Genomic DNA, 8,691 nt, shown 5'->3' on the forward strand with positions numbered 1-8,691 from the left:
AAAAATATCTCTCCCCTCCCAGCTCTTATCTCGAGTTGCTCTTAAGTAGAGCAGCTCTTATGTCGGGGTTCCACTGTATAGTGGAATCAGAAGGGGAAAATATGGGTGAAATCATGCTGACAATTGTTGCAGGTATTTTTCAAAAAAACCATGAAGAGGTGGTCAACAAATTAGAAGAAGTATTTAGAATTCAAACTAATTGTGCCAAAAGACACCATCTCTCCAGAGAAGTTCACTTAAGATTCTTAAGGAAAAATACAAGGGACAAAGTATATGTAGCTTCCAAGGAAGGCAAATTTACATACAAGGGCACAGAACTTAACATCTTGAAACAAATCCCTAGGAGAGACTGGGAAAGATGAAGAGAGTACAAATCTCTGGCAAAACTGCTGGGTATGACAATCACCTTGGAAGGAAGAAGGATTAAAGTTGAGAACACAGAACAAGCTCAAGAAGTTCTTGAGCAAGTTGCCAGACTAGAATTAGAATCGGAAAGCGGAGACAGAATAGAATCAAGTAAGGATAAAGATTATGACTCAAGACAAATAAACGAGGAGAGGGAGAGCAGAGAGTCGGAGGAGGAAACAAATAAGGGAAAGGAAGAGGGAACAAGAACTAGATCTCGGACAGCGGCAGCAGTAAACAAGTAAAGAAACAACAATAAATCATTAACTCTTTACAACAGAAATTCAACATGAAATAAAGTTATTTTCAATAAATATCAATGGATTAAATAGTCCCTATAAAAGAAAGATATGTTTTTTTCAAAATTATTATCTCAAGAGGCCAACATAATCTGCATCCAAGAGACACATATAAAACAAACCCACAGGAAAATGTTAGAATATGACAAGCTAGGCGAACTATATACATCATTAGATGGGGGGGGGGAAAGAGCGGTAGCCACATATGTTAAAAGAGAATTTAAACCTAAGAAAATACTCAAAGATACAAAAGGAAGATATATAGTTGTAGAAATTGAATTCATGGGAGAGAAAATGACAATAGTTAATATCTATTCCCCGAATCAAAAGCAAAAAACTTGCTTTAAAAACTTACATGAGAAATTAGCAAACATAGATCAGAAGAACATCTGTTTAGTGGGGGACTTTAATGGAATAATTAATCCAAAAATGGACCATGAAATAGAGGGAAATCACAAAAAGAAAAGACCAACCCTCCCTGAAACTTTTAACAATTTAACAGATGAATTAGACCTATTAGACATATGGCGAAGTAGACACTCAAAAACAAAACAGTTCACATTCCACTCAATCCCACATAACTCATTTTCAAGGATTGATATGGCATGGATTGACAAAGGATTATGCCCTAAAATAAAAACTGTAGAAATTGAGCCGAATCACTGGGCAGACCATAATTCACTCCACATAATCTTCCTTGGAGAAAAGAAAAGTTTTAGAAGATGGACTTTTAACACAAAATTACTGACAGACGAAAACTATATTGATCTGATTAAAAAAGAAACAGAACTATTTTTAACAGAAAATAAAAAAACAACCTACAAAGATACAAATAATTTGGGATATCCTCATCAGAGAAATAACAATTTCTTACACTGCAAAAAAAAAACTTAAACAAGAAAGGAAAGATTATAACTACAATTTAAATAAAATTATAAAATTAGAAACAGCATTACAACAGGAACCCCAAAATAAAATAAAAAATCATATACGGTGGTACCTCATGATACGAACCCCTCGTCATATGAACTTTTCGAGATACGAATCCGGGGATTAAGATTTTTTTGCCTCATCTTAAAAACACTTTCCGTCTTACGAACCTGAGCCCGGGTTCGTGGGCTCTCTTACTGCGCATGCGCTCTTACTGACAGAGGGATTCCCCTGCCTTGTGACTGCCCCGATTGGATTTTCCATTTGTTTCCCCGCCCACCGGGATTCCCCGCGTCGTGACTCCAGCCAAAGCACCTGGTCCAGATGACCCCCTTCCTCATTCATCTGCATGGTGGGAGGTGAAGCGCTGGAGGGGGGGGTGTCATGCCGGCCCTCCTGCCTCCCCCCCAGCCAAAAACCAAAAGCCTCGCTGCCACAGCCGCCGAAGGAGTCTTAACCCCGCCTCTCTGTCCCACCCATCGCCCGTGGCCGGCAGAAGAGCAGGGGGAGGCAGGAGGCAGTTCTGCCAGATACGGGCGATGGGTGGGACAGAGGGGCGGGGTTAAGCCTCCTTTGGTGGCTGGGGAGCTGCCCGGCTTTGCCTTTTTGGCTGGGAGGGCAGGTGAAGCGCCGGACCTCCTGCCTTCCCCCCCCCAGCCAAAAACCCAAATGTCTCCGCTGTAGCAGCTGCTGCAAGAGGCTTCCCCGCCCCGTCAGGCAAGAGCGCTCTTCTGCCGGCCAAAGATAGCCCCATGTAGATAGTCGAACCTCGAGTTTATGAGGGCATGAGTGACTGTGAGCAGTGACTCTCGGTCCAGGTAGGGCCGCAACTAGTGCACCAGGCGAACCTGGGCAAACGCCCCCCTCGCCACAGCTGAAAGATGGTTCTCTAATGTAAGCTGTGGATCGAGGAGGACGCCCAAGTTGCGGACCCTCTCTGAGGGGGTCAGTAATCCCCCCCCAGGGTGATGGATGGACAGACGGAATTGTCCTTGGGAGGCAAAACCCACAGCCACTTCGTCTTATCAGTGTTGAGTTCATCCAGACCCTAACAGCCTCCTGGCATTGGCACATCACTTCCACTGCTTCATTGACTGGAAATGGGGTGAAGATGTACAGCTGGGTATCATCAGCGTACTGATGATACCTCACCCCATGCCCCTGAATGATCTCACCCAGCGGTTTCATGTAGATATTAAATAGCAGGGGGGAGAGGACCAACCCCTGAGGCACCCCACAAGGGAGAGACCTAGAGGTCGACCTCTGACCTTCCACTAACATCGACTGCGACCGACCGGAGAGGTAGGAGGAGAACCACTGAAGGACAGTGCCTCCCACTCCCAACCCATCCAGCCGGCGCAGAAGGATACCTTGGTCGATGGTATTGAAAGCCGCTGAGAGGTCAAGAAGCACCAGGACAGAGGATAAACCCCTTTGCCAGGCCCGCCAGAGATCATCCATCAACGTGACCCTGATTGTTGAGGGCTTAGATAATCGGCTTCTTCCAAGGATAGATGGAGCTGGAGTGCCACCACCTTCTCAACAACCTTCCCCATAAAGGGAAGGTTGGAGACTGGACGATAGGTGTTAAGAATGGCTGGATCCAGGGAAGGCTTCTTGAGGAGGGTGCGCACGAGTAACTCCTTGTAGGGAGCAGGGAAGGATCCCCTCCCCAATGAAGCGTTGACCATCTCCTGGACCCAGCTCCGTGTCAACTCCCTGCTGGCCAAACCAGCCAGGAGGGACACAGATCCAGTAAGCAGGTGGCAGAACTCACAGCTCCAATGGCCTTGTCCACTTCATCAGGTGTCACCAGATCAAACTCTTCCCAGACAGATGGACAAGTATGGGCCCCAGTCACCTCGACTGACTCGTTATCAGTTGACTCTGTTATCCAATCGGAGTCAAGGTGCGCCCGGATCTGAGCGACTTTATCAGCGAAAAATGTGTTAAAATCCTCGGCACTGCTCTGCAAGGGCTCTCCAACTCCCCCCTGGTTAAAAAGGGAGCAGGTCACCCTAAAGAGAGCATCCGGGCGAGATTCCGCTGATGCAATCAAGGTGGCATGATATGTGCCTCTTGCCGCCTTGAGCACCACTTTGTAAGTCTTAATATGAACTCTTACAAGTGTTTGGGTGGATTCAGACTTACTCTTACTCCATCGCTTCTCTAGACGTCTCTTCTGGCGTTTCAACTCCCAGAGCTCCTCGGTAAACCAAGGAGCTCTCCGGCGTCTAGTGCCATAGAGAGTTCACAATGGCGCCATCCAGTCAAGAGCCTCTGTTGCAGTCTTATTCCAGGCTACAGCAAGAGACTCTGCCGAACTGTGGACAAGTGCATCTGGAATAACCCCAAGTGCCCTCCCCCTGGTTAAGAAGGGAGCGGCCGGGCAGGATTCCGCTGATGCAATCAAGGCAGCATGATACGCGCATCTTGCCGCCTTGAGTACCACTTTGTAAGTCTTAATAAAAGCTCTTACAAGTGTTCGATCGGATTCAGACTTACTCTTCCTCCATCGCTTCTCTAGACGTCTCTTCTGGCGTTTCAACTCCCGGAGCTCCTCATTGAACCATGGAGCTCTATGGGGTCTAGCGCCACGGAGAGGTTGCAAAGGCGCAATCCGATCATGAGCCTCTGGTGCAGCCTTGTTCCAGGCCTCCGCAAGAGATTCCGCCGAACTGTGGAGGAGTGCATCTGGAATAACCCCAAGCACCGTCTGAAAGCCTTCTGGGTCCAACAGGCATCTGGGGTGGAACAACTTAATCGGTTCCGCCTCCCTGCGGGGAAGGATTGGAGCCAGAAAGTCAAGTCGCAGTAGAAAATGGTCTGAGCATGACAAAGGCAAAACTTCTAATCCTCTTAGTCTCAGACCATTGCTCAATTGCTCAGAGAGGAATACCATGTCGAGTGCATGCCCCCCCTCGTGAGTCGGACCCTGTACTACTTGAGTCAGGTCCCTGACCGTCATGGTGGCCATAAACTCCTGCGCTAGCTCAGAAGTTTCACCGAGCGACGGTAGGTTAAAGTCCCCCAAGACAATACGTCTGGGGAACCCTACCACTAGCCCGGCTACCTCCTCGAGCAGCACAGGCAGGGCTGTTGACATGCAGCTGGGAGGCAGATACGTGAGCAACATGACCACCTAAACCCCTAAGTCCAACTTTACCAGGAGGGACTCACAGCCCGCAATCTCTGGAGCAATGAGTCTACGCAGGCAAAGACTCTTCCTGGCTATAATAGCTACTCCTCCCCCCCTTCCCCGGGGTCGAGGCTGATGCCATACCTGAAACCCGGCTGGGCAAATTTCAGAGAGAGGAACTCCTCCCTCTGGGCCCAGCCAGGTTTCAGTCACACATGCCAAGTCAGCCTCCTTCTCCAGGATCAAATTCCAGATGAGGAGAGCTTTATTTATCACCAACCTGGCATTGAGTAGCAACAGCCTGAGCCCAGGGCCAGGATTACACTCATCACCAGTACCCTGGGTTGAGCTCACAGAGCTGGAACAAGGGATCGCTATTAAGCAGCGATCTCTCCTTCCCCTGGAACGGCTAGCTCCATGGTCCTGTCATATCTGCTCTCCCCAGCAGGACCGGGATATTCTGACCCTCTGCCACCCCAGAGAGAAGTGCTCCCTCCCCTCCTGCTTCTCCAACGCCATGTGGGCCAAGTATATCATTCATACCATTCCCATTAACCTCATCCACACCATAATCCCACCCTCCCCATCCATCCCACCCACACCACCCATCCCAGTCATTCATTCCATACACATTACTCCACCCACCCAAATTATTCAATTAACCCCCCCAATAATTTAATTAAAATATTAAATTAATAATAGTTAAAAACCCACTAATAAAAATAAAAATATACAGAATATAGGGAAAATACAATAAATCAGTTCATTAGATTAAATAAGGTCAGCAGCAAAGTAGCAAAAACGGTACCAAGTTCTCAATGGTAAAGTTAACAGTTGCTTAGAATCTAAACTTAGTTCAATGCCCCCTAAAAGTGGGGGAGGGGTGTCTGGAAGGGGGGAGATGTCCAAGTCCTGGGTATGCCAGTTGTTATTTACCCTGTCCTCCAGGCTCTTTGGTGCCAGCCTCTGCCATCGGTCGGCACTCCCAGGTCTTTCTTTCTGTCCTGGTTCTCGTAGCACCTCCGTTCTTCACTGGTTGGCCTCCAGTTAGATCCCAGTAACACTGCTGCTTTCAGGTGATACCTCCACCTCCCACTCACCCAACGGTGTGGCACGGCCTCCAAATGCTCCCAAATGCTCCCAACACCTCATTATGCTGACCACAAAAGCAAAGTTTACAGGGAATAATAACTTTTTTCTATTCATTTAAGGTACAAACAATCAGGAAAACACACTTAACAACTGGGAACAATTTCTTTTTTGAAAATTGTTACATGATCAGAAGAATAATAAATCACTGGGCCCTGTTCTGCCGGCGTGTGCCAACTGTACTTAATTACAGGTTAATTAGTCCAAACAGACACACACACAAGATAGAAGGCAAATAAATGTTCTTTATCAACAAAAAAGAAAAAACTCCCTTTTAAACTTCAGAGGGATTTCTTGTAGCAACAAGGCACAGTTGAAATACAATACAAGAACGAAGTCCAATTATTAACTCAGTAACTGTGAAATTGGGTCACAGATACTGTTGTCCAAACAGTGATAAAAACTCACAATGAAGTATAATACAAAGTCCAGTAATCCAAACACAGTCTTGAATACAATCAGGAAACAACAATGCACCTTGACGAACTACGATCAGTTAATCTTCCACAACCGCCAAACCAGCATGCTGCTATTTTTATCAGCAGCTCTAATTATTTATTTATTTATTTATTTATTTATTAATTAATTAATTAATAGAGTTGAAAGGGACCGTTAGGTCATCGAGTCCAACCCCCTGCCTGAGCAGGAAACCCTACAGCACCCCAGCCAAATGGAAGTCCAATCTCCTCTTGAAGGTGCCCAGAGTTGGGGAGTTCACCACCTCCCCTGGCAGGCAGTTCCATTGGTTGATCGCTCTGACCGTCAGGAAGTTCTTCCTTATTTCCAGGTTGAATCTCTCCTTGGTCAGCTTCCAACCATTGTTCCTCGTCCGGCCCTCTGGTGCCCTGGGGAATAAAGAGACCCCCTCCTCACCGTGGCAACCCCTCAAGTATCTGTAAACTGCTATCATGTCCCCTCTAGACCTTCTTTTTACTAGGCTGTCCATGCCCAGTTCTCTCAATCTCTCTTCGTAAGTCTTGGTTTCGAGTCCCCTAATCATTTTGGTTGCTCTTTTTTGCACCTTCTCCAGAGTTTCGATGTCTTTTTTGTAGTGAGGTGACCAAAATTGGATGCAGTACTCCAGGTGGGGTCTGACCAGGGCATAGTAGAGTGGTATTAGTACTTCCCTGGTCTTGGAGCGTATTCCTCTGTTGATGCAGCTTAGGATTGAGTTGGCTTTTTTGGCTGCTGCTGCACATTGCTGACTCATGTTTAGTTGATTGTCCACCAAGACTCCAAGATCTCTTTCGCAGTCACTACTGCTGAGTGGGATATCTCCCAGGCTGTATGTATGTCTAGGGTTCTTTTTGCCGAGGTGGAGGACTCTGCATTTGTCGGTGTTGAACCTCATTTTGTTGGTATGGGCCCACTGTGATAGTCTGTCTAGGTCTTCTTGTACTCTGAGCCTGTCCTCAAGGGTGTTGGCTACCCCCGCCAGCTTGGTGTCATCTGCAAATTTTATTAGTTCCCCTTTTATTCCATCGTCCAGGTCGTTGATGAAGATGTTAAAGAGTACAGGACCCAGGACAGAGCCCTGTGGTACTCCACTGTCTACTTTTTTCCGTGTGGATTTGGTGCCGTTGAGGACAACTCGTTGGGTGCGGTTGGTCAGCCAACTGTTTATCCATCTACATGTGTAGTAGTCTACTCCATTTTTTTCTAGTTTGTGGATTACTGGAGCCCCACCCAAACACAAGTGGCCTCTCTTATCTCCTGTAATATTTCTTAAGTTGTTCTCTCCTATGCATAACTCTACGCATGTGTGGGTCAGTCATACATTCCTCCTCTGAATCCAAAGAAGATAAGGAAGATAAGGAAGATTGATCTCCTCCTGGGCTGTCAGCCAAGCCCCACTTCCTTCGTTAGAGGATTCTTCACTGGCAGACTGTCAGGAGCAAAACAGGCCTGTGGCATGTGGATGTTTTCCCCACATCCACCTCCACATTCCTTGGGGCAGGAGCTGGGCCAGAGCTAACCATAACAGGCCCAGACGGTTTTCCAGGCAAATTTTACAAAAAGTTAAAATATAAAGTATAAATCATATATTTGAACCTGTACTATTAGAACTGTATAATGAAATGTTTCAAAAAGCAGATATACCAGACATTTGGAGGGAATCTTATCTAACAATTATCACGAAGAATGAAACAGAAAGAGACAAAATACAAAACTACAGGCCTATATCATTACTTTAATGACAATCATGGCAGATAGATTAAAGAAAATCCTGAATAAAATTATAAGCCAAGACCAAAATGGGTTTCTCCCACATCGCCAAATAAAAAATTGTACCAGAACAGTTTTAGATATTTTAGAATATTATGACGTACACCCAGGTAAACAAAAAGCATTGGCTTTCCTAGACGCACAAAAAGCCTTCGATAAAGTTAATGGGCAATATCTCTTAGAATTAATCAAATTAATCCACACTTTTTATTTTATTCCTAATTACTAGGTACTTAGTAGTTAGGATTCAAAACAAAGATTGCTTTGGAGTGTGCAAATACCAGATCTGTCTAAAGCTCTTTAAAGCAGCTATATCATTTTCCATGATTGTGTAAACTGAATTACGTTTTGGGATTCCACTGAAAACTGTGAATACTAGAAGATTGATGGCAGACAAAGACCTCATGGCCCATCTAGTCTGCCCTTATACTATTTCCTGTATTTTATCTTAGGATGGATATATGTTTATCCCAGGCATGTTTAAATTCAGTTACTGTGGATTTACCAATCATGTCTACTGGAAGTTTGTTAAAATAATATTTT

The sequence above is a fragment of the Erythrolamprus reginae genome, chromosome 7, assembly GCF_031021105.1.
Source record: "Erythrolamprus reginae isolate rEryReg1 chromosome 7, rEryReg1.hap1, whole genome shotgun sequence".
NCBI lineage: Eukaryota > Metazoa > Chordata > Lepidosauria > Squamata > Dipsadidae > Erythrolamprus > Erythrolamprus reginae.